Source organism: Callospermophilus lateralis, chromosome 11 (assembly GCF_048772815.1).
Source record: "Callospermophilus lateralis isolate mCalLat2 chromosome 11, mCalLat2.hap1, whole genome shotgun sequence".
Taxonomy (NCBI): domain Eukaryota; kingdom Metazoa; phylum Chordata; class Mammalia; order Rodentia; family Sciuridae; genus Callospermophilus; species Callospermophilus lateralis.
The window spans coordinates 13,439,449-13,463,914 of record NC_135315.1 but is presented as its reverse complement, the minus strand read 5'-3'; the positions used below and the strand labels follow the sequence as shown (position 1 = coordinate 13,463,914).

General features: G+C 40.0%; 1 protein-coding gene across 4 annotated transcripts in view; it reads left to right on the top strand.

Moving 5' to 3' along the window:
* Positions 1-1,835: 1,835 nt before the first annotated feature.
* Helz (helicase with zinc finger) overlaps positions 1,836-24,466 on the top strand; it is a 164,684-nt gene continuing 142,053 nt past the window's right edge. The window contains exons 1-4 of one of the 4 annotated variants that reach the window (XM_076870583.2): positions 1,836-1,962; positions 2,662-2,693; positions 3,991-4,046; positions 8,786-8,842. The gene's annotated coding sequence lies outside the window, so the exon portion shown is untranslated. Of the gene's footprint in view, positions 1,963-2,625; positions 2,694-3,990; positions 4,047-8,785; positions 8,843-24,466 lie in introns of those variants that run through there. The other 3 variants (XM_076870584.2, XM_076870586.2, XM_076870585.2) reach the window with 3 other exon arrangements.

Here is a 24,466-nt window from a genome sequence, read left to right as displayed (position 1 = left end):
CAGAGTGACCTGCTTTACTTAAGGGATCACAGAGGTCCTCCTTGAGAAGGCAAACCTGAACGATGAAAAGATGATGACAGGCAGGAGATTGGGGGAACAGGATTCTGGCAGTAAGGACATGTGGGGAACTGCAGGGGAAGACAGAAGGTCAGCCTGGCCCCATCTTGCAGAGAGATCTTGTAGGCTCTGGGTTTATTCTATGCATGATGGAAAGACTTTGGTAGGTTTAAGGGGAGGAGTCATAAGATCTACTTATATTTCACTAAGGTCACTGGGTTGGCCACAGGCTTAACGGACTATAAGGGAAGGGGTGGGGCCGGGCGGCAGAGGGAAGAAGCATAGGTAATAGGTAGGGTCTTAGACAAGGATGGGCGGGGACACACACTGAAGGTAGTAAATGGGTCAGGTGATCACTTGAATGGAGCATTTCTTTAGGTCAAGGCCTTTGCAAGCAAAGGAAGATTACCAAAGAAGCATGCTTGAGAGGTCCAGTCCTTGCCCTGATTTTGTTAATGTTTACTTATAAGGTAGCTCAGATCTCATCCTTAAACGTGCCATGTAAACACAAGACAATCATTAAATCAGTGCATACCAGTGGCTAAATAAGTGAGAACTGGGGTGTGGGGGAAAGAGGACTTTGGAGCTGCATTTCATCTTCCAGCAGGACCGGAGGTCTGGGGTGGGTGGGGGCGCTGCCTAGCCCCTCCCTAGTGGCTACAGGAGCTTTGAAACTCTTAAAAACTTGGCTCCAGGCTTCAGTTTCTCAACTCATTCTGAGCTTCTCAGAAGCTCAGCGAAGCAGTGACTCAGGGGAGGTCCCTCCTCTGCAAGCCGGTTCTCAGTGGCTGGGAGTGACTCACCTGCTCCCTCCCTGACGAGTGACCCCGGGCCAATCCCTTAATGAGTCCACACCTCACTCTTCTCCTCTGGCCAAGACAATTGCCCGGTGGAGTTTTTGGCTCCCTGGGGGCAGGGCTTGTGTCTGCAAGCACACAGGTTCCTAAAGAGACTTCTGGTAAGATCCAGAGGAGTGCAGAACTCTAGAGCCAATCTAAGGTCCTCCCCAAGCACCTAAACAGGAATGCAGTGGGGGCGGGGTTAACATTGGTACCCGCGATTTCTTCTAATTGCACAGCCATTCAACAGCATTTTGTACCGAATACATTGATACCTTGGAACTTTTCTTTATTTGTTTTTCTTTATTTGTTTTTGGTTCTGGGGATAGAATCCAGCGTCTCGAGACATACTAAATACCCATTCTATCACTGAGCTACACCCTAGGTCCAAAAGTCTTGGAGAATTTCTTTTGGACACCTTTTTGTATACCAAAACTTTCTTGGGAAAATAAAAGGGGGTAAAAACAGCAACCAGAGCAGGTCCCCAAAGTTAGCAAAGCGGACACTGGAGGCTCTAGGAAGAGAATGTGCATGGATTGAAGAACAAACCTCTGTTTCTGGGGGAACCTAGGCTATTGGATTGATGCCGGGGTCTCTGCGACCCTAACAGGCGAAGAGTGGTGAGCCCAGCAGATCGTCCGGGTTTCAGCCGGCTCGGGTTCTACTAGCAGCACCCCGGGTCGCCGCAGGGCGACTCCGCACCCCCCCCCCTTCCCCGCCCCCAAGCCACAGCGGCGCCCGCGCTCCACCCCTGGCCCCGCCGCCTGGGTTCGCTGTCCTGTAGGAACCCGGCAGGTGGACCGCTGCGGGAGCAACCTTCTCCTAGACCCTCCCGGGGACCCTCCCCCGGGCCCTGTCGCGCCTCCGCGCCCCGCCCCGCGCCCGCAGTGGGCGACCGAGTTACCTGCGCCGGGAAGTCACAGTCCACAGCCCAGACTCTTAACGGGGAGGGTCCCGCGGAGCCCAAAGCCACATTCCAAGGGGAGGGGTCCCTACCTCTTTAGAGGGTCGCGGATCACATTACCGGCCGAGAGGAGGAGACGGCGAGAGGCAGAGTAAACAGGGGGTAAAAGTTGCATTTAGCTTATTCTTTTTTTTTTTTTTTTTCCGGTTTTCCCCCAATCGCGCTTCGACGGCTGGTTGACCCGGGGATCTGGTGTCCGCCCAGTTCCCGCAGCCCGTGGCCCCGGCATGGCTTGCCTGCACGGAGGCCCCTTCCTGCCGCGCGGGTGCGGTAGCGGTGAGCGGGGCTGCGGGCGGCCCTGGCGACCCCCGCGCGGCTGTCCCAGGGGCGGGAAGCGCGGCGGCCGGAGCCCGCGCGGCGCTCGGAGCACCGGGAGAGGGACGCTCACATGCGTGCGCATAAATCAGTCAGTCAGCGAGCGGTCGCCGCCGCCAGCGCCAGGGAATCCTCGGGCTGATTGAATGCAGACGTGGGGTGTCTGCCAGGGCAGGAGGGCGGCGGGGCAAAGGGAACCGGCGTGGAGGCCACGGTGGGGGAAGGGAGGCCAGGACCAGGAGACAAGAGAAAAGCCCAAAGCCACATTTTTAACCAGGGGCTGATTTTGAAATGCAAACTCCCGCGGGCGGGGAGGAGGCCGGGCCGCGGGCGCGGGGCCGACGGGCCACCCGCGGCAACTTTCCGGCGGGAGGTGCGGCCGGAGGGGGCGGCGCCGGCGGCGGGAGGCGGGAGTCGGGGGCCGAGGGGGGGAGTCACTTTAAAGGCTCTTTCTTACCCATAATGCTTTGTGGGGACGTTGACAAGTGGATCCAAGATGGCGTAGAAAGTAATGACAGGTAAGTCCTGACTTCCCCCTTCTCTGCTGCCGGGGCCGCTCCGCGAGCCGCCCGAGCCTTCTGGGGAGGGACCCTGACTCCCCTCCGGTGCCCCGGGCCCCGGGAGGTGCGGCCCCGGGGCGGGCCGGGGTCCTGGGCGGCCCGCGGCGGGGCCTGGGAAGCGGGGCTCTTCGAGGCGAGGCCCGGACGCTGGGGCTGTTTACAGCTTCTTCCCGTCCTCTGTCCCCTTCCCCTCCGCTGGGGGCCGCGGCGCCCGGGGCCCAGGCCGAGGCGGGGCCCTTGCACCCCTGGGCCGGGGGCCTGCGGGCAGCTGCTCCCGCACGGGCCACTCCGGGAGGGGGAGCCGAGCCTTGGTGCACGCTCCGCGCCTCCGGGTCGCCGCGGGGGGTGGGGAGCGTGCGGGCCTCCCACGCCCCGCTCGATTCCGCCCTCGGGGCTCGGACTTCCACCCGGCCGGGGCGGGGGTCTCGGGTGGGGGGCGTCGGGAAAAGTGGGTCAGGGGTGCGCCCCCTCCCCCGCGGAGGGCTCAGAGCCTAAGGTTCACTTTTGCCCCCTTCCCCGCCCCCTCCTCGGAAATGCTCACTGGCCCACAAGCACAAAAACAAAAATACAAACAAGCTCTCTTCCTGGAGATTCCTCATGAGTCCCCTTTTCAAGGGCTCTGAAGACTGCAGCGTTTCTGGAACTTTGATTCCTCTCTCCCAGTTTATTTGAGCTTTCTGCCCCCTGGCCTTTTTGCCTTCGGAGAGGGCTGGAAGCCAGGTCTTCGGATATTTCTTGGATTGGGATCTTTGGGTTTTGTTTGCGACTCAAGAATTGCCATTCTTTTCTCCCTTACAACTTTTCAGGTAAATCATTAATATGATAAAAATCATTAATATGATAACTCTAAAGGTAGTGGATTCCTGGAATGGGAGAAGGAGGAAGGCCTTGTCTTGACTAGTTTGTACTTAATTTTGCCCTCACTTAAACTCATGTTAATGAGGTTTCTTCTTTTTAATTCAAAAAAATTTTTTGAAACTAAGATCAGTCAGTGCTGACAAAAGATGAACTTTCTTATATTTTTGATTTTTTAGAGCATTTTATAATCTATTCTTTTATCTTTTTTACCAAAAGGAAATGTTTTCATTTTAAGGCAAAAGAAACATTCATTTGCAAAGCTGCAGACTGTACCATTTTTGTAACTTTCCATTTGAAATTTAGATGCCCTTTCACTTCAGACTGATAAAATGTTTGCCACTGATAATGTCCATTACTGGTATTGTATAGACACATTTTACTTTTCTATTTGCCTCAGGAATTGGATGAAGTAATTGATCACTAATGAACTACAGTGCTGGTGAGATGTGTAAGGTGAGACCACACAGTTAAACATGATTTCACTTGTTTCCTTCTATATTTTAATCAACTTATAGGAGTAAGGCTGAAACTAAGTAATTTGATGGGGCCATCTTTATTTTCCAAATATGTCACTCAGTCAAATGGGGTATGAGCAGGGCTAGATTTAGAAAGGAAAAATGTGTCAAATATACCAATCTTTTTCAGGACTCCAACATACTCCAACATAGTAGAGTTTATCCAGAGCCAAATGTTATTTGCAGCTATCCTTGATCAATGTCTTCTCCAGGGGTAATTATAGTTTGCCTCTTCAAATTTCTTTGTGTAACTTTAATTGGATGTCTTAATTTTGCTTGTTTTGATGTCCATTGCTTATTGTACATTGAGTGTAAGTGATTATGTATAAGGGACTTGTGTTTCCACAGTTTGTGGGACTTTTGTAAAGTATACCCATTCCATTGGAAATGATTATTTTAGGCAAGCCAGTCACTTATTTTATTTTCTTGTGGTATTGGGGATGGAATCCACAGCCTCATACATGATATTCAGGTGCTCTATCATTAAACTATATCCCCAAGTCCTTGGTATTAATTTCTGAAAAATGGAATAGTACTTGTCTCTAATAATTATTTTGAAATGAAAATGATATGAAAGTGAATCCCACCCAACTTATTAGGGATAAGACTAGTTATTATTTTCTGGTCATATATGGTGTATGAATTTGTAATATTTTATTTATTTTAACTTATCATGCTTTGAAATTAAAGGACATTAATATAGCATGAGTGAACAGTTTACATTCAATGCTATGGAGAGGGAGAGTTTACATTTTTCACAATCAGTTTTCTCACCTTGAGAAATATCTTATTATATTTGGTTCAGAAAAATGTAAGTAATTTTGGTTAATTAATTGGTTATTGCAGGGCTTTGTCCCATCCATTAACACATCTGGGCCTCTGGACCTTGAAAGCCTCATGAACTTTTCATACCTATTATAACATCTATTGAAGAAGAATAGGCTGTGTTTTATTTCATTTTTCTAGATTGAGATGTATAATTGACATTTTGCCTTACACATATATGTGCACCCACCCACGAAACCTTGGGAAAGAAAGGTGGACACAGACCAAGATTGTTTTGTAAGTGCACCTGCCACATTAACTTGGGTTTGAAACTCAGCCGTGTTTATGTGTATTACATATGATTTTAATTCTTATTCTTGGCAGAGCAAATGTGGATTTTTGAATTTATTTTCAGTTTGCAGGTAGAAGCGTATTCATGCCTTAGACTTCCCAGTTTGAACTTTTCATCTCATTTTTTGAAACTTACAGATTATTCTGTGGAAAGGAACCAATGATCTTCCTTTTGCCTATAGTCTGAAGCTGAATATTTAGTATTTGGTAATCTTGTATGGCTAGTGTTGAACTGTGTCAGGATATTTCCATAGCCTTCATACATGAAGACTGGTGGGGTATTCACTTCAAAGTGAAGCTAATGTTTGGCCACCAAACAGCTTGTTACACAGAGTATTCTAAAGTGGGAAATACCATAGTATTGAAGGTTATGGTGGAGTACAAGTCTGTGTCTTTGAGCTGAATAAAGACATATCTTTTTTAGTCTGTCCTTTTGGCTGGTAAGCTAAGACACTATTTTTAGGTAAGGCTGTATTTTTTGAGAGTCAGTAAGTACAGTCCTGAACTTCTTCATCAGCTGGCAAACTTTAATTTAGCAAGAAATATCATTTTCTATTAGCATAAATATTCAGTGTATCTGGTCTTAATATCTGTATACATTCATGAACTGTCTAGTTTTTATTGGAGAGGGAATGATACCAAAACAACAGGAGAAATCATTTCTCCTTGCAAAGGGCCTTGTGTAATTTAAAAATTTACAGAATATTCATGAAAGGCTAAGAATAGTGCAGAGGGACCCACAAGTAAGTAGACCAGATCTTATAAATGCATCTGTGTTCTCTGTTTAAGAAATAGGTAGGCATTAATATTGAATGCAGATTAGTCCATGATTGTCTATCAGACTATATTTAAGATCCAAATACAGGCCCAGTGTAAGAAATAAGGTCCTTTGCCTGTTCCAAAAATATAGAAAAAATTGGGCCAAGTTTTTCAACAAAAATTCCTCAAGAGTGGGAAGAACTGCTTATAGCAAATTATTAGGATTGCTTATTTTCATAAACTTAGGTAAATGTATTTGCAAGTGTAATTAGATTTCTAAGCAATATTTTGAAATATTTTCTAGAAATCTCATGGATGGAGAGTATGGCCAGACTAGCTTATGATTCATTTCAATTCATGGTTGTGTCAGGGTTACTTCTGTGGCATTGACTACAAGAAGCACAAAACATGATTGCTTTATCACTTCCAGGGTAGCTGGGATAATGTTTTAAGTCATCCTGAACCTAATAGAGTTAATATTCCTCTTTTTTTAAAAAAAGAGAGAGAGAGAATTTTTTAATATTTATTTTTTAGTTTTCGGTGGACACAACATCATTATTTTATTTTTATGTGCTGCTGAGGATCGAACCCAGTGCCCGGCGCATGCCAGGCGAGCACGCTACCGCTTGAGCCACATCCCCAGCCTCAATATTCCTCTTGTTAAGACTATTATAATATGAAGACTTTGTATATTTATGTAAATGCTTGTATATGTATAATATATATAAACACATATATATCATATGATTATTTTGTTAAGCTTTTAATTATCTAAAAGAAATCCAGAGTTTTCCTAAAACCAACAGTCATACCAACTTTTTTTTACTTTTATAAATTGTATTGGGTCCATTTCTCTAAGAGCAGGAAATTGATAAAACAAAGTTTTCACAGAAGAAAGCAAACAGTCAAATTCAGATGTGCCAGAAATACTTAAAATATAGCACAGAAATAAAAATCACAAACATTCATGCTTCAGAATGGGTTGGTCAAAAAATATGCCATGCATTCTTTGAAGTATCTGATGATTAATAATTTTTTTTAATCCAAAGCAAAATGAATATATAAACTTCATGATTTTTATTTCTGTGCTGTATTTTATGTGTTTATGGCACATCTGAATTTTCCTATTTGCTTTGTTTTTTGAAAATTTTCCTTGTGGGCTGGAGCTGTGGCTCAGTGGCAGAATACTTTCCTTGCGTGCATGAGGCACTGGGTTTGATCCTTAGCAACATAAAAAAATAAAATAAAGACATGCTGTCCATTTATAACTACAAAAAATTGAGATAAAAAATTTCTTGTTATGGTAGAAATATTCATGTCAGTAGGCAATATGTGTAACTAATGTAGTTAATTTTTTTTTTTTTTTTTTGATGGTGGTGGTGATCAAACTTAGGGCCTTGAATTGCAACCCCAGCTCTTAAAAATTATGTTTATGCTAAAATCATGCATGTGCCAGGTGTGAGGCTGAGGAAGGGGGATTGCAAGTTGGAGGCCAGTGTCAGCAACTTAGTGATACCTTGCCTCAAAATAAAAAATAAGAAGAACTGGAAATATATGTAGCTCAGTGATAAAGTGCTCTATGAGTTCAATCTCTAGTACCAAAAAAGGGGGGAAAAACAAAAAACAAAAACAACCAACAAAAAAACTCCATGTATGCAATGGTAAAAGAAGTTGAGTGTACCTAATTATGTAAAGAAAAAAGGCACTCCCACAAAAAAAGGCCTTTGTTATCTGCCCTCTTCTAGTCCTGCTACCTTGTGCTAACTGTGGTAAAGAGCTGGGGTGTCATTTAGCTTTTGGAAGACCTCTCTGTTCTGAATATCTGAATGTATACTGTAGTAGTAAATGTAAAGTCAAAAGTTTGTAGAGACGTGGTCACTGAACTAAGAGTTGGATGCTTTGCAGGGACTATTCTGTTCTTCTTTACTGTGATGTTAAGTTGTAATGATAATTAAACTGTCAGTTTAAGATAAGTATAATTGGGCTGGGGATGTGGCTCAAGCGGTATCGCGCTCGCCTGGCATGCGTGCGGCCCCGGGTTCGATCCTCAGCACCACATACAAACAAAGATGTGTGTCTGCCGAGAACTAAAAAATAAATATTAAAATTCTCTCTCTCCCCCTCTCTCTTTAAAAAAAAAAAAAAAAGATAAGTATAATTGAATTATTAACACTCAGACAATTAACTTTGTGGTCAGACTGGTAAAGTTTTGATTTGTTGATCTTCTAAAGAAATATTTGTGAGTTAAGTTTAGTAATCTTGGGGAGGGTGGGTACTGGTGGTAAGAGTTACCATCTGTTGAATTTTGTGATAAGCTGTCCAGTATATTTACTATGTTCTTTTTATAACTCATTATCTCCTTTAATTCTAGTAATAACTGACAAGACAGTTGTTATTTACAGTTTGCAAAGGAGGAAATTTAGATTTAGACGAGAGCAAACTCGTAATGTAACATCATAAGACCAATAAATTAGTGGAGGTGGTGATCCTTCTGGAAAGTCTGTGTTCTGCTGTCTCTAAGTAGTCTTTCTTATTTTCCAGAATCCAAGGAAATGTAGACCTGGAGAAATTGACTTGCCCAAGGTTATGCAGTTCAGTAGTAGCAAGGTTAAAGTAAGCTTTTATTTCCAGAAGCTTATTTTAGGACTTCTGGTCCATGGCTGGTTATGCTACATTTGATTGGCTTACTATAGACCCAAAGAACAGGTGCTGTGAATAGTGGACAGTAATGTTTCAGAACTGATAGAGCAGCTAGTGTTGTTTTGTACCAAATAATTAAAAGCTTCCTTCTCTCTCTTTCAGAAATTATAAAGAGCTCTGATGGGCTATTTGGGTGATACCCAGTGCAGTGAACTGCAGGTGAGTAAGGTTTAGGAGAACATTCTTTAGACAAAAAAAGAAAAACCATGATAATGCCTGAAAAAGAGCAAGAGACTTTACCTTGTCCAGAATGTCTGACCAGCTGGGCAGTGTGTAGACAGTAATCCCAGCCTACTTCCGAGGCTGTGGCAGGAGGATCACAAATTCAAGGCCAACCTCAGCAACTTAGTAAGACCCTGTCTCAAAACAAAAATAAAAAGGACTGGGGATGTAGTTCAGGGATGGAGTGCCCCTGCATTCCATCCCAAACAATAAGGGAAAAAAAAGTGGTCAAAAATGATGAGGTGGAGGGGCTTGGGATGTGGCTCAAGTGGTAACGTGCTCGCCTGGCATGTGAGAGGCACTGGGTTCGATCCTCAGCACCGTATAGAAATAAAATAAAGATATTGTGTCCAACTAAAACTAAAAAAAAAATAAGACATTAAAAAAAAAATGATGAGGTGGAGTGATACAGGGCTTAGTGAAGTTGTTATAACCTGGGATGTGGACCTAACTGACTGGTTGATGAACAAGCCTTGAAGACTCTGCCTGCTGCTTTGTCAGACTAGTTGGAAGAGAAGTTCCAGTAGGTTAATCTTCCACTTCTGTTCTGAATGAGTAACTGCGCACTGGGGCTCAATCTGTCTGCATGTGATTGGAACTAGAAAGGTCCTTTAGCTTTTGTGTCAACATTCTTGAGTGCTAATCACTCTGTGCTCTGATGAACTTGGTTAAGTGTTTAATTGTTTTTCTTGTTATCTGCCATGATCCTTGGGTCCTGAATGACTATATGTGCACATTTTTGAGAACCTAAACACTGAGAATATATCACTAGAAACTAAAGTTTGGACTTTTTTTTTTTTTTTTTTTTTTTTAATTTCTTTTGCCTTTATTTCTGTGAAGGTTGGACTTTTTTTACTAATGGTCTCACTGCCTCCATCTGTGCTATCAACACTTCAAATTATTTATCTTTTCCTGAAATACCTGCTAATTAAAGACAGTTTATTATTTCACACTAATTAATCTTCTTGGTTTATTATAATCTTAGTCTTTCAGTATTAAAAATATAAAATGGTAACACTGCAAAAAAAATTAGAAGCCTTTCCATGTTATCCTTGTGAGGCATCAGTGCTATGTTTTTTCTTTCTTTTGGCACTGGGGATGGAACCCAGGGCTTCCTTTATTCGAGGCTGGGGCGCTGTATCACTGAGCTACACTCCAAGCCCCAACTTTATTTCTTGTTGTCTTTTCAACACCAGTCTTTTGTTAGACATTGCTATCTTCAGAAAGCTTCAGCTCTTAGGAAAATAACTTGCCATCTTGCCTTTTGAACTCTGTCTGGTAAGAGTTTCAAGGACCTTGAAACTACTAGCTGCTGAGGTCTGGGGTCATCATGACCAAGGGGAGCGTGAAAGCTCCACGTGGAAGCCAGAGTGAGCAGTAGAAGGGGCGGGTTGGTCTCTTCTAGAGGCCTGGTGGCTCTCTGTTTCCTAAGTATGCTAAAATTTGGAACTCTTCCCCCCCCCCCCCCCTTTTTTTGGGCAGTGATGGGGATTGAACTCAGTGCCTCATGCATACTAAACAAACACTGAGTTACATCTCTAGCCCCTGCTGAACTTTCTTAATGTTAAATATGTTGATATTAAATAAATTGTCCACAGTTGGTTTCCTTCCTGGCATTCCATTTTAAAATTACATACCTTCAATTCATTTTTAATTATAGTGTATAATAATTTGATATTTTAAAAACTTAGTAGATTATGAAACATTATGATGTAATAGGTTTCAGAGTTTAATTTATGTGGAAAGGTTGCAGAAATAATCTTATCAAATCATGCTCCCATAATTTATCTAAATTTTTTATGTTGCTGGATAGTTTTCAGTTAAATCTTTAATGTACCTTATTTTAGATATTACTGTTTTTTTTTTCTGACTAATTATATCTCTAGGATAAATTTTGGGTTGTATTATTATCTTAAAGGATATGAATGTTTTTATGGCTTTTGATGAATATTGTCATACTGTTTTCAAGGGTGTTATACCAATGTGTAGTCCTAGCAGACATGTAAGTATACCTATTTTACTATGATGGGTAGAAGTTCATTTTTCCCCCCAAGTTTTTTTTGCTAATAGTGTAAAATGGTACTTGTATTTAATCGATCCATAATGTTGAATTTAGCTAATTTGAGTCTTGTTTATTCATATCCTTTGCTATATTATGTGGTAAACTATTGGTATGGTCTTGGTGGGGTGGTAAGGCAGGTATAATGAGTGAACGGATAGGGAGTTATTAGAAAGATAACTACAGCATGGTCAGTAAAAGTGTTAATAAGAGTTTGGTCTCAATGGTAAGTGATCTTGGGAATGTAGTGGGAGGGGAAGAGATGGATTATTCCAAGACTGACCTCAGCAAGTATTTGTTGGGTGTTCACTGACCTCCATATGCTGTGTTGTGTCCTCTGAGTGCTTCTCAAGTTGTTGTCAAGGCATATGTTGGGCTGAAGGAGAGGACTACTTGATTCTTAACCAGTTAGGGGTACTGGCTTCTGTTGTCCCTTTGTGGCTGCTTGTAGGGCTGAGAAGACCACTGCTGTCAGGACATCTTTAACTCATGGCATACTCTTTGAGAAGCTCTGTTTTGAGGGATGCAAAGATAAATAAAACATAGGTTGATCTGATAAGGAACTAATCATCTGGTGGAGAGAATAAGGCCACCTCTCAACTGAAACAACTAATAGGAATTTGATATGTGCTAAAAGGGGTTCAGACAAGGTATTTAGGGATTAAGTGGGGGAGCAATATTGCCCCCTTGGGGATATTAGGGAACTCTTCAGCTGAAGAGGTTGCATGTAAATTTTTATGAAAATGAGCAACAGTAAAAAGAGGGTACTCTAGGGGGAGTCTTGGGGAGGTGTGGCAAATGTGTCAGGAAACTGTATATCCAAATTACCTCCATCCTGGGTTACATAAAGGACCCAAGTGGATGGTGAAACTGCCAGTGGGTCAGGGCTGGATGAGCGTCTTAAGTGTCAGACCAAGGATGAATATGCTGGATTTGTAGGGAGCAGTTGAGGGATAGGGACTCTAGTAGGGTTCATAGTAGTAGGTGGGGTAAAGTAGGTGGGGAGCAGTCAGTTCTATATCTCAAGTCAGAGATGAGGTTGCAGTTGTGATGTCTGGGGAGCCAGGAAGAATGGCACATCAAATTGAGAAGTCAGGAGAAAGAACAGGCCTTAGGGATTTCAGAGAGATAATGAATTTGAGTGTTGAGTTTTAAGGCACACTAGCACAAAGTTGAAATCCGAATTCTTTCTTATAGGTTTTTGTTTTTGGAACTGGGGTACTTAACCACTGAGCCTCATCCCTAGCCCTTTTTATTTTTTGAGACAGGGCCTTAGGAGTTGCTGAGGTTGGCTTTGAACTTATGATCCTCCTGCTTCAGCGTCCTGAGTTTCTGAGAGTACAGGCCTGTGCCACTGCACCTGGCTCAGAATTTTAATCCTAGAAAAAACTTGAGTGATTTGTTAGGCAATAGCTACGAAAGTTGGGGCCCCTGGAGATAGGCTTCCCAATAACCAGGCCAGGTAGAAGTAATTTGATGACCCTAAATTTTGTGTATTTGCAAGCAGGGAGAGTTGAATGTTTTAATGGGGTGTGTTCTAGGCTTCTGGAAGGGGTTTACAATGAAGAGAAGTAGTATTAACTCCAGAATTCCTGTGCTGCCTTAGCTTTGTGTCTTTGGGTTAATTAAGTCTCCTGAGACTTAAGTCTTTTTGTTACTCATGACAATAAAACTTGTTGCTTGTTGGAAATTATAAAAAACAGATGAATAATTTAAAAACTATAATCCTACCACCCAGAGATATCTACTTATTATTATTATTATTATTATTGTAGTCCTGGGGATTGAACCCAGTGGCGCTCTAACACCGAACTACATCCTCAACTCTTATAATTTTATTTATTTATATTTTTTGGGGTACCAGGGATTGAACCCAAAGACACTTGGCCACTGAGCCACATCCCCAACCCTTTTTTGATTTTATTTAGAGACAAGGTCTCACTGAGTTGCTTAGCACCTCATTGTTGCTTAGGCTGGCTTTGAACTCACAATCCTCCTGCCTCAGCCTTCTGAGCTAGTGGGATTGCAGGCGTGTGCCACTGTGCTCGGCTTCAACCCTTTCAACTTTTTAGAGAAAATTTTGATACAGGCTCTTATCAGGTTGCCCAGACTGGCCTTGAACTTGGGATTCTCCTATCTCAGCCTCCTAAATTGCTAGTATTATAGGCACCACCATGATCAGCTTCTACTTTTATTTTTAACAAACTTTAAATTTTGTAATAATTTAGATTTATGGAAAAAGCCATTAATATAGGTCAGTTTTCTTACACGCTTTATCCTGTTTCTCCCATTGTTGTTAACATTTTACATTTCCATGGCACATTTATGAAATCTGAGAAACCGTCATTGACACATTACTATTAACTAATTTTCATACTTTCATTTGGGTTTAACTAGTTTTTCCACTGAATGTCCTTTGCTCCAGAATTATCCAGACCCCACATTGTAGTTATCATGTCTTGATCTCTGTGCTGTGATAATTTCTCCACATTTCTCTGGTGGTCATGGCAGTTGAGGAATACTGGTCAGGTATTTCCTAAAATGCCCCTACATTTAGACTTGTCTGATGTTTTCCTTATGATTAGACTGGAGTTATATACTTTGGGGAAAGAAATAATTAAAAAATTTTTTTTATTATTTCCGTTTTTTAATATAAATATTTAATACATAGTCATATATTTTACAAAAATGACATTACAAGCTGGGCATGGTGGCACACACCTGTAATCCCACTGGTTTGGTAGGCTGAAACAGGAGGATTGCTAATTCAAAGCCAGCCTTAGCAACAGCAAGGTGCTAAGCAACTCAGTGAGACCCTGTCTTTAAATAAAATACAAAATAGGGCTGGGGATATGGCTCCATGGTTGAGTGTCCCTGAGTTTAATTCCTGGTAATCCCCACCCCCCCAAAAAATGACATTACAGACCATATGTTTTATAATCTGCTTTTAAAAAAAACTTACCCACAGTCAGGGTCAGTGGCACACGCCTGTAATCCCAGTGGCTCAGAAGGCTCAGGCAGGAGGATCAGGAGTTCAAAGCCAGCCTCAACAGTCACGAGGCACTAAGCAACTCAGTGGGACCCTGTCTCTAAATAAAGCACAAAATGGGGCTCAGTGCAGAGTGCACCTGAGTTCAATCCCCAGTACCCCAAAACAAGTAAACAAACAAACCCAAACAGCTTACCCACAGGATTTTATATATGCAATTTTGTAACTTGATTTTGTTACTTCATATCTTCCCAGTGACCCCTATTCTTCACACTCTGTAGGAAACTTTTGTCCTTTCAAACATCTGATCTAAAAGTGTAGTTCTCTAAAGCAATCTATTGGTAGGTTGAAGATGGCTTTTAAGAGTGGGTGATGGTGTACTTGTTTTAATTATGTAGTTGGTTCTCTGATACTGATTTATGTTTCATTAAAAAAGCTCAACTGTTTTGAATTAGGATGTGATTAATAGTCTACACAGATGATCTGGGACTGAAAATGAAGACATCCAAAGAATAGAAAATGTTTTTTATAATAATAATTTTCTTAGCAAGTAGCAACATTTTCTAGAATTCATTCTCTTAGTGTAATTTGTTTACTTCTCAAATGTGAGTTTTTGTTTATGAATAAATATATATTTATCAATCTATTGATTAATAAACATGTTGAAAGATTTGGGAGAAAGTGCAGATTCTTTTTTTTTTAATTAATTAATTAATTTTTTTGTACTGTGGATTGAACTCGGGCACTTGCCCACTGAGCCACATCCCCAGCCCCATTTTGTATTTTATTTAGAGACAGGGTCTTACTGAGTTGCTTAGCGCTTAGCGTCTTGCCATTGCTGAGGCTGGCTTTGAACTGGTGATCCTCCTGCCTCAGCCTCCTGAGCTGCTAGGATTACAGGCATGTACCATTGAGCTCTGTAGAAAGCTCAGATTCTTTAGGAAATAATTTGGAATTACTGAAACTAAGAAGGCTGGGCTGTCGTCAGAATTTTGGAATTTCTGAAAAATGAGTCAAGAAAAATCAAAGGGATAGATGAAGGAAAAAATAAAAAAAAAATTTGGGGGGCTACAGTGGATTGAACTCAGGGGCACTTGAGTACTCATCCACATCCCTAGCCCTATTTTGTATTTTATTGAGAGACAAGATCTTACTGAGTTGCTAAGCGCCTGACAGTTGCTGAGGCTAGCTTCAGACTCCGGAGCCATTCAAATTAGAGGCTTTCACATCTGAGGCCGGCTTCAAATTTAACTGTTGAAAATTTAGTTTTTCATTATCAGTTTAGTCACTAAAATAGATGGTGAAGGTCCACCAGGATATTTCTTTCATGTTTGTAAATCATTTTGCTTTGTTATACTGAAGTCCACTTATTTTGGGATTTAGGAGAATTTGCCTGTTAATGAAAGATTATTCAAGGTAGAAAGTAGTTGGTGATCTTAGTTTCTAGTTTCTCTCAATAGGCTCAGTCTTTCTTAATCTTATCGCATACCCAGTGGTTTATGTTTTGGAGAAAAGTGCAAGTCTAGCTGCGTATTACGGTACACTAAATAAAACTTTGCAGAATATTTTGCCTATGCATCTCATAGAATTATCATAAAAGCAGGTAAATTTAAAGATGATGACAGCATTCCTCCTTATAGCTTAACATTCTAATGGGACTGAATTTGGTACTGGACAGTTCTTGGAATGCTTGGCATTCCAGTTATTTTAGGTCATCTATTTGGGAAATTCAATTAAAGTCCTTATTGAATGGTTTAAGTGAGTTGGATGGTTGTCCTGGGGATAAAAATGACATAGAAAGGCATCTTATACAATACATTTAATCTAAGATAGTAGATGATTTAAGAGGCCAAATAATTCTGTAGGCAGTACTGTTGGTTTTAGAAGGAGAGTGTTTTAGAGAAGTAGGCCTTAAAAGTTTCATTAAAAGCTGGGTAGGATATAGGTTCAAGCAGGGAGGAAGGATGTTCTGGGCAGAGGAAACAGTATTGTCAGAGTGTCAGAGGCCTGACTGTATTGGGAGGTCTGTGTGGGGAGTTGTGGGAAAGTTAGGTTGTGGCAAGATTGTGGATGTCCCAGATACCTGGTAATGAGCTGGAACACTATTTTGTAGGTGTTTTGTAATCATTGTGTCATATCTAGAGTAATGCTTCTTAAATTTTTTTCCTCCCAGAGGAAGCATGATACTTTAGCCACATTGTCTCACCATAGCCTACTGCTCGGTGGGGAGGGGGCCAAGTTCTGATATGCTTTTCTCACTCCACTGGGTAGTGTCTATGGGTTATTTTAGCAATTGATCAATCTGGCTTTTCTTTCCTTGATTGCAACACACTTAATTTCTAGTATGATGTTGTTTCACAATAATAATTGAGTTTCTATAGGGAAAATAATAATATAACTAGGCACAATGCACATCTATAATCCCAGCAGTTTGGGAGTCTAAGGCAGGAAGATTGCAAGTTCAAGGCCAGCCTCAACAACTTAGTGAGACTCTATCTTAAAATACAAAAAGGGCTGGGGATGTAGCTCAGTGGTAAAGTGGATTTGATTGAATACCTGGATCCTGGAATACATAAAGGAAACCCTCCCTCCCCTGCCAAAAAGAAAAAAAAGGTAGAAAATAATAGGTTAGGCAGAGTAAAGGCAAAATACTAACTTTTAAAAACAGGAATCTCCAATTTTTTCAGTAGTCTTTTAAAATTTTTGTTCTGTTTGTAAAGAGACATTATATTTATATTTTAAGTTTTTGTTTTATTATTCATATAGTCTAATAAGTAAAGCTAGTTTGGGATATGATTAAGAACTAGTTATGGCTGGACATGATGGTACATGCCTGTGATATCTGCTACTCAGGAAGACTGAGGCAGGTGGATCCCAAGTTCAAGGTCGCTATGGATGTTAGTAATTTCTGTTAAAAAAGAAAGGAAAGTGGTGATATTTAGCATAAAAATGTTTACAAATGCAGTCTGATTCATTTGACCTAAGTTAGTTATGAGGTAGATAATTTTTGTCCTAAAAGAAATAAACATGTAATGCTCACCATCTCTAGCAGTCAGAGAAATGCAAATCAAAACCACCCTAAGATACCATCTCACTCCAGTAAGATTGGCAGCCATTATGAAGTCAAACAACAACAAGTGCTGGCGTGGATGTGGGGAAAAGGGTACTCTTGTACATTGCTGGTGGGACTGCAAATTGGTGCGACCAATTTGGAAAGCAATATGGAGATTCCTGGGAAAGCTGGGAATGGAACCACCATTTGACCCAGCTATTGCCCTTCTCGAACTATTCCCTGAAGACCTTAAAAGAGTGTACTACAGGGATACTGCCACATCGATGTTCATAGCAGCACAATTCACAATAGCTAGACTGTGGAACCAACCCAGATGCCCTTCAATAGATGAATGGATAAAAAAAATGTGGCATTTATATACCATGGAGTATTACGCAGCACTAAAAAATGACAAAATCATGGAATTTGCAGGGAAATGGATGGCACTAGAGCAGATTATGCTTAGTGAAGCTAGCCAATCCCTAAAAAACAAATACCAAATGTCTTCTTTGATATAATGAGAGCAACTAAGAACAGAGCAGGGAGGAAGAGCAGGAAGAAAAGATTAACATTAAACAGAGACATGAGGTGGGAGGGAAAGGGAGAGAAAAGGGAAATTGCATGGAAATGGAAGGAGACCCTCATTGTTATACAAAATTACATATAAGAGGTTGTGAGGAGAATGGGAAAATAAACAAGGAGAGAAACGAATTACAGTAGATGGGGTAGAGGGAGAAGATGGGAGGGGAGGGGAGGGGGGATAGTAGAGGATAGGAAAGGTAGCAGAATACAACAGTTACTAATAGGGCATTATGTAAAAATGTGGATGTGTAACCGATGTGATTCTGCAATCTGTATTTGAGGTAAAAATGGGAGTTCATAACCCACTTGAATCTAATGTATGAAATATGATATGTCAAGAGCTTTGTAATGTTTTGAACAACCAATAAAAAACTAAAAAGAAATAAACATGTAAGACAGAGATGCAGAGATCATCCTTGTTTTAGATTGAAGAAATTTTAGTTACTACTGTGGCTCCAGGTATTAGATCACTCTTTATTTATATTCCTTGAAGCTTGTCTCTAATCAAATAAAGGATTTAAATCTTTTGAAATCAAAGAGGACCATGACTGCATTAATAAGAAAAGTTAATTTAAGGACTACAACTGCTTTTTAAATAAAAATACATTTTATGACTTAGTTTCAAGGTGGTTATTCTCTTACTGTCCTAGACAGAGGTTCATGATGGCAAGAGAATGATACCTTCTCCGTCATCTGTCACTGAAAATGTCTTGGTCCTGACCAGTCTGCCTAGTGCCTCTGTGGTACACTATTGATTTCATTTTTCTTCCAATATTTACATTTGGTCCTAGACCAAACATCTAGCTATGATGGCATTCTTCAAAAGTATTCTGTTTTGTGCCAAATGAACTCATTGATTCTTCTGTTTGGAAATGTTCTTTCTGAGGCTTCATTCTTGCCTCTAAAACCTACATACAAGGAAAGGAATTGCTTAGATTTGCCATTTATTAGTAGTGCTTAATCTTCTGTATCTGCTTCTTCCAGAAATTGAAAAGCCACACAAATTGTGACACTGAAATTCATATTTAGAAATAATTTTAAAAATTTCATCTTTAAAATTGACATACTGGGGCTGAGGTTGTGGCTTAGCAGTAGAGAGCTTGCCTAGCATGTGCGAGGCCCTGGGTTTGATCCTCAGCACCACATAAAAATAAACAAATAAAAAAGATTAAAAAAATAAAATTGACATTGTAAATTGACTTTCTTTTGTTTAACAGTTTTATTTAACATGTAGTTTGTACAACCATTCATCACAATCATAGAGGAGCATCATCATCCCAGAAGCCTCCCTCTTTAGCCAGTAATTCTGGCAAGCCATTAATCTGATTTCTAGCCCTATATTCTGTCTTCTTGAGAATGTCATATATATGGGATCATGCAGTATGTAAACTTTTGGGATCAGTTTCTTTTACTCAGAATAATGTTTTTGAGATTGAGCCATGTAATTACATGTATTGCAAAGTTATTCCTTTTTATTGCTGAGTAGTTTTCCATTGTGTAGAGGTATCATGGTTTGTTTTCCCATTTTATCATTAAATTATATTTGTTTCCAGTTTTTAGTGATTATGAATAAAGCACCTATAAACATCTGAGTACAATTTTTTTTTTTGGTATCCGGTATTGAACCCAGACATGCTATACCACTGAGCCACATTCCTGGCCCTATTTTGTATTTTATTTAGAGACAGGGTTGCTTAGTGCCTTGCTTTTGTTGAGGCTGGCTTTGCAATCCTCCTGTCTCAGCCCCCCGAGCCTCTGGGATTACAGGAGTGAGCCACTGTGCCCGGCTTCTGAGTACAAATTTTTATGTGAACATAGTTTCATTTCTCTAGGGTAACTGGTTATCAAGAGGAATTGTTGGGTAGGGTAGTGCATTGACTTTATAAGAAACAGGCTGAGGCAGGAGGATCGCAAGTTCAAGGACAGCTTCAGCAATTTAATAAGGCATTAGGCAACTTAGCAAGACCCTGTCTCAAAACAAAAAAATAAAAAGTGCTGGGGATGTGGCTCAGTGGTATAGCGCCTCTGGGTTCAATCGCTGTTCCCAAAAAAAAGAAAAAAGATACTACAAATCTAGAGGGACTGTACTATTTCCTATTCCCCCTCATAATGCATGAGCCTCCCAGGCACTCCGCATGATTTGCTGTTACCAGTATTTTATTTTATTGTTTTTTTAAAACAATGCTGTGGATTGAACCTCAGGGCCTTGTGCATGCTAGAAAAGCTTTCTACAACTGAGCTACCCCCAGCCCAACAACATCTTAAATTTATTTATTCTAATAGGTATGTAGTGGAACCAAATTATGGCTTCAATTTGCATTTCCCTGATGGCCAATGATGTTGAATATCCTAGTGTGTGAAAGTTTTCTGTTTTGAACATCTTTTTATTTGCATATTTGCCATCATTATATTCTCTTCATGGAGTGTTTGTTGAAATCTTTTCTTTTTTTTTTTTTTGTTGAAATCTTTTACCCAGCTTTTGACTGGGTTTTATTTTTTGTCCATTTATGAGAGATTTATTTTATTTTTTGATACTGGTGATTGGCCCTAGGAGTGCCCTAGCACTGAGTTACATCCCCGTACCTTTTTATTTTTTACTTTGAGCCAAGGTCTTGCTAAGTTGCTGAGACTAGCCTTGAACTTGCAATCGTCCTGCGTAAGCCTCCTAAAAGGGAGTTCTTTATGTATTCAAATACAAGTCCTTTATCAGATACGTAATTTGCAAATGTTATCTTGTATTAGCTTGTCTTTTCATACTCCTAACAGTGCCTTTCATAGTGTAAAAGTGTTTAATTTTGATAAAAGTTCAGCATATCAATTTTGTTCTATTGTTGGATTGTGTTAAAATGCATTGATTTTAAAACAAGTTTCTGTTCTACAGAAGTGATAAAGAGTAATTTAGTATTGGGAATGTTCTCATTAAGTTGACTTTTCTGGAATAGTGCTAAAATGATAAAATGTCATCATTTTATGGAAACATGATGCTAATTAATATACTCCTTAGACTTTGGGGCACATAGGATTTTACTTAATTGAAGGAAATGATTAGCTTAGGGGCGTGTGAGTGTCTTATGCTTTTTAGAATGGCAATCACTAATAATATGGTTAATGTTGGCATGCTTTTATAAGGTAGAACTGTGTGGAAAATTAGTCTTTAACTCTGTTCCAGAGTTGAAACGGTATCATTTTCCAGTCACTTTTTGTCCTTTTGGGATTGCCTGACTTTATTTTTGCTCATTGGAACAGCATTCGATTGATTGCTTGGAGGCTCAGAATTAGTGTGATGGGTAAAAGTAGGAGCTGTATCAGAGCATCTAGATTTGAATACTGCCCTTTTCATTTACAGTGCAATTAATTGTAGGTGAGTACCTTAACTCTATGCTTTAGTTTCCCTATCTGTGAATGGGAATGATAACAATAATAAAAATAATATCCCTCTTATAGGGTCATTTTGAGGTTGAAGTTAGATTTCATAAATGCAGTCTTTTCGTCAGCATCTGGCACACTGTAAATATTCAGTAAGTGCTTGCTGTTATAACTGAGGTAGCTTTATAATAAAGTTGGTAAGACAGTTGCATTGGAATTATGTTTTCCAGAGGTAGAATAACAAAATATCACACTTAGCTATTTGTCTCCCATGCCCACTTATTTTTTTCTCTTAACACTTATTGTTATTAGTAATCAATAAATCATGACCAATGTTATTAATAATCATGTCTATACACTGTTCTACAGGACCATTACCAGTTCATTTGGTACTAATCAAATTCTACCTATCTCAATGAGTTAGGACTCTCTTGATTCCAACTGTCTGAAATATCAACTTAAGCTATTAATCTGGTTTAAGATGGAAAGAAATTTCTTGGCTCACTTAATTGTAATGTCTAGGTATATCTGGCTGGATTCATGGCTCAAGTAATATCATCTGGACCCAGTTTCTTCCCATGAGTAAACTGTTGTTTCCTCTGTAGACTTCAGTTGCAGCCATGTTAGAAAGATGGCTACAGTATTTAAACCCCTGTAGCTTTTCAAATTTTAGATTTAGAAGGAAAGAGCACCTGTCTCTTTCCCAGAAACCTTAGCAAAAGTTTCATGCTGTCTCATTGGCTCTTTTGGGGTCACATGTGTACTCTGAGCTAGTCCCTATGTTGAGGACTGTGAGGCTCTGGTTGGCCAGTTTTGATCACATGTCACTCCTGAACCCCTAGTGAAGTTAACTCCTCTGGAACCACATGGATTGAATCAGAGAGAGGTGAATTCTCCAAGGGAAATCCTGGACCTTTATTACCAGGAAAGGGAATGATACTGGGCTGTAAAACAACTAAAGTTTATTGCATGGTATTAGTCTCTTTATAGGTCAGCAACAGATCAGAGGAGTTAATGGATTTGGATTAGTGTCTTGGTTTCTGATTCCAGCTTTCTTGCCCATGAAGTCGCATCGTCCAAGTAAATATTTTGCACAGGGGTAGGATTTTCAGATAGTTACAGTGCTTTATATGTTTCTGGTGAAAGTTTTGGATAATTTCTTACTAGGAAGAGAAAGAATCAAGGCACATGGGGTAGACATCAATAAAGGGCAATTGTGTGCTTCTCCCTACATTGTTGTTCTTAATGTGATTTTCATTCTCTGCACCTCTCTGTCCCCATGGGAGAGACTTATAGATCTAGGTTGGTCAGTGTCCAGCAGTTACTTCCAGGCACCAGGATCACATGCTGTAACTATGGATTTATCTGTGTATTCTAAACAAGGATGTCCACTCCACAGTGAAGTGTACCTGGAGCTGTCCTCATGTGGAAGCAGTTCTAGACCTCTAACTTCTTACTCTGTATAATCCATTTTAACATAGCCTGGGATATTTTCTCAGCTTGATTTTGACTGGCAGGTTTTATTTTCTGTTAGAGAAGGCATTTTAGCTTCTTCAGAGTGTGTGTAGCAAGGTCATGCTGGGTTCTGAAAAACCAGAAGAAACAGAGACCTGCCTTGACTGTTATCCTTGCTATAGCAAACTATTTGTGAAACTAATTATTAGGGCCTGATTAACAAAGGTAATTGTGGTAAAACAATAATAATTCTGAGGTAGGCATCTGAACCTAATGTATCAGAGACATTAACTCTGTAAATTACATCATTTCCCTCCAAAGTTCCTGAAGTTAATAATAGTTTGCCCCTAAATTCTATTTATGTATTAAAGTTATTAAGCTCTCTCTGGCTAATATTTTGTGACTAATGTTGACAGTTGTCTTTTATATTGCCAGTTTTAGGGTTAAGCTCATCTTTATCGGTGGCATATGAATGCACATAATTTTTCAATGGCTATTTTTGCATAATCATTGCCTATTTATTGAGATGGAGAAAATAGGTGAAAACAACTTTTTTTCATCAAGTAGGTAGTTACCTAGAATAATAATATTTTCTGTAATTACAGTATTATATGTAGAGATTTATAAAGTGGCTTCCACTTTATGTAAATTGAAGACATGGAAGTTTAGGGAAATAGACAATTCTGCCACTTACTGAGCACCTATTATGTGTCAAGTATTCCTTTTTAAGCACTTTATACATATTCTTTCACTAAATCCTTACACTAACCCGAGGAGGTAGGTATTTGTTGTTTCCTCACTTTTTTAGAGGTGAGCAAGTGGAGATACTCAAGTCATCTCCCCCAGGCCTTGTCCCTGGTGAGTGGTGGGTGTCCCTAGTGAGTGGTGTGGCTGTTCAGTTCTCTGGACAGGCCCTTTGGCTTCGAGCCCATACTTTGCATCATTGTTCTACATTCTTTCCCAAGTAAAGATCTTAGCTTGTGCAATATTAGTTTCATTTTTCTTACTACTTTTTATAATATTTGTCTCTTGGTGTGGGCTGGGAACTTTGTGGGGAAGATTTGCTAATGGCAGGGCCATTGGTATCTGTGAATTTGTCCATCTACTATTGCTGTTCTCTGGCAAGCAGACACTGTGCTTGTCGTTATCAGCAGTTCTCAACTAGAACTGATTTTGTTCCCTGTGGAGACATTTGTTAATGTGTGTAGACATTTTTGATTTGTCATAGTCAGGATGTGCTACTGGTATTGAGTGGGCAGAGGCCAGGGATGTCACTAAACATTCTATAATACCCATGATGGTCCTCCCATAATAAAGACTTATCTAGCTCAAACGTCACTAATGTAAACTTGGGTCTGTATCCTAACTTAGTAATCATTTTGTAATTCCTTTCTTATGTGTAATGGACAAAGTCACTGTAATAATTATTTTATATTTTAAATTATTTTATACTTTTGTTTGATAATTGACTGCACCCAAAGCAATACATGTTTTTATAAGGGGTATAAATATCAGCTATAGATTGAATATTTGAATTCTCTTATTAAACAAAACTGGGAATTATATATAGCTCACTGAGGTAAACTTGAGGATGTTTAAAGACTAAGGATATGGTATCTAAATATTTTTTGGATTATCCTGTTAATAAAACAATTAGATTTATTTTGTGTTAAAAGTATTAATTTGTGTAAACATTCAAAATATACTAGTTTTTAAAATTATGAGTTATTTTTAGTTAAAAATTCCAACTGAGTAGAGAGTATTTTATTGAACTCGTGTATATTCCACCCTGATTTTTCTGTTTGTTTGTTTGTGTGATATTGGGGATGGAACCTAGGGCCTTGAAATGTACGCAAGTGCTCCGGCTGTGAGCTACACCCACAGCCCTGTACCACCTGTATTCAACATGCTGACAAATACTGTTGAAGTCCTTTTGAATGCTTCATGTTCCCATTCCTTCAGAGTTTCTACATTTTTTGATATACCAACAGTCTCCAAAGGTGAAGGGGCCTAGACTGCTTCTGTCTGTCATCTTGTTCACTCACTGCTCTTTTGGCC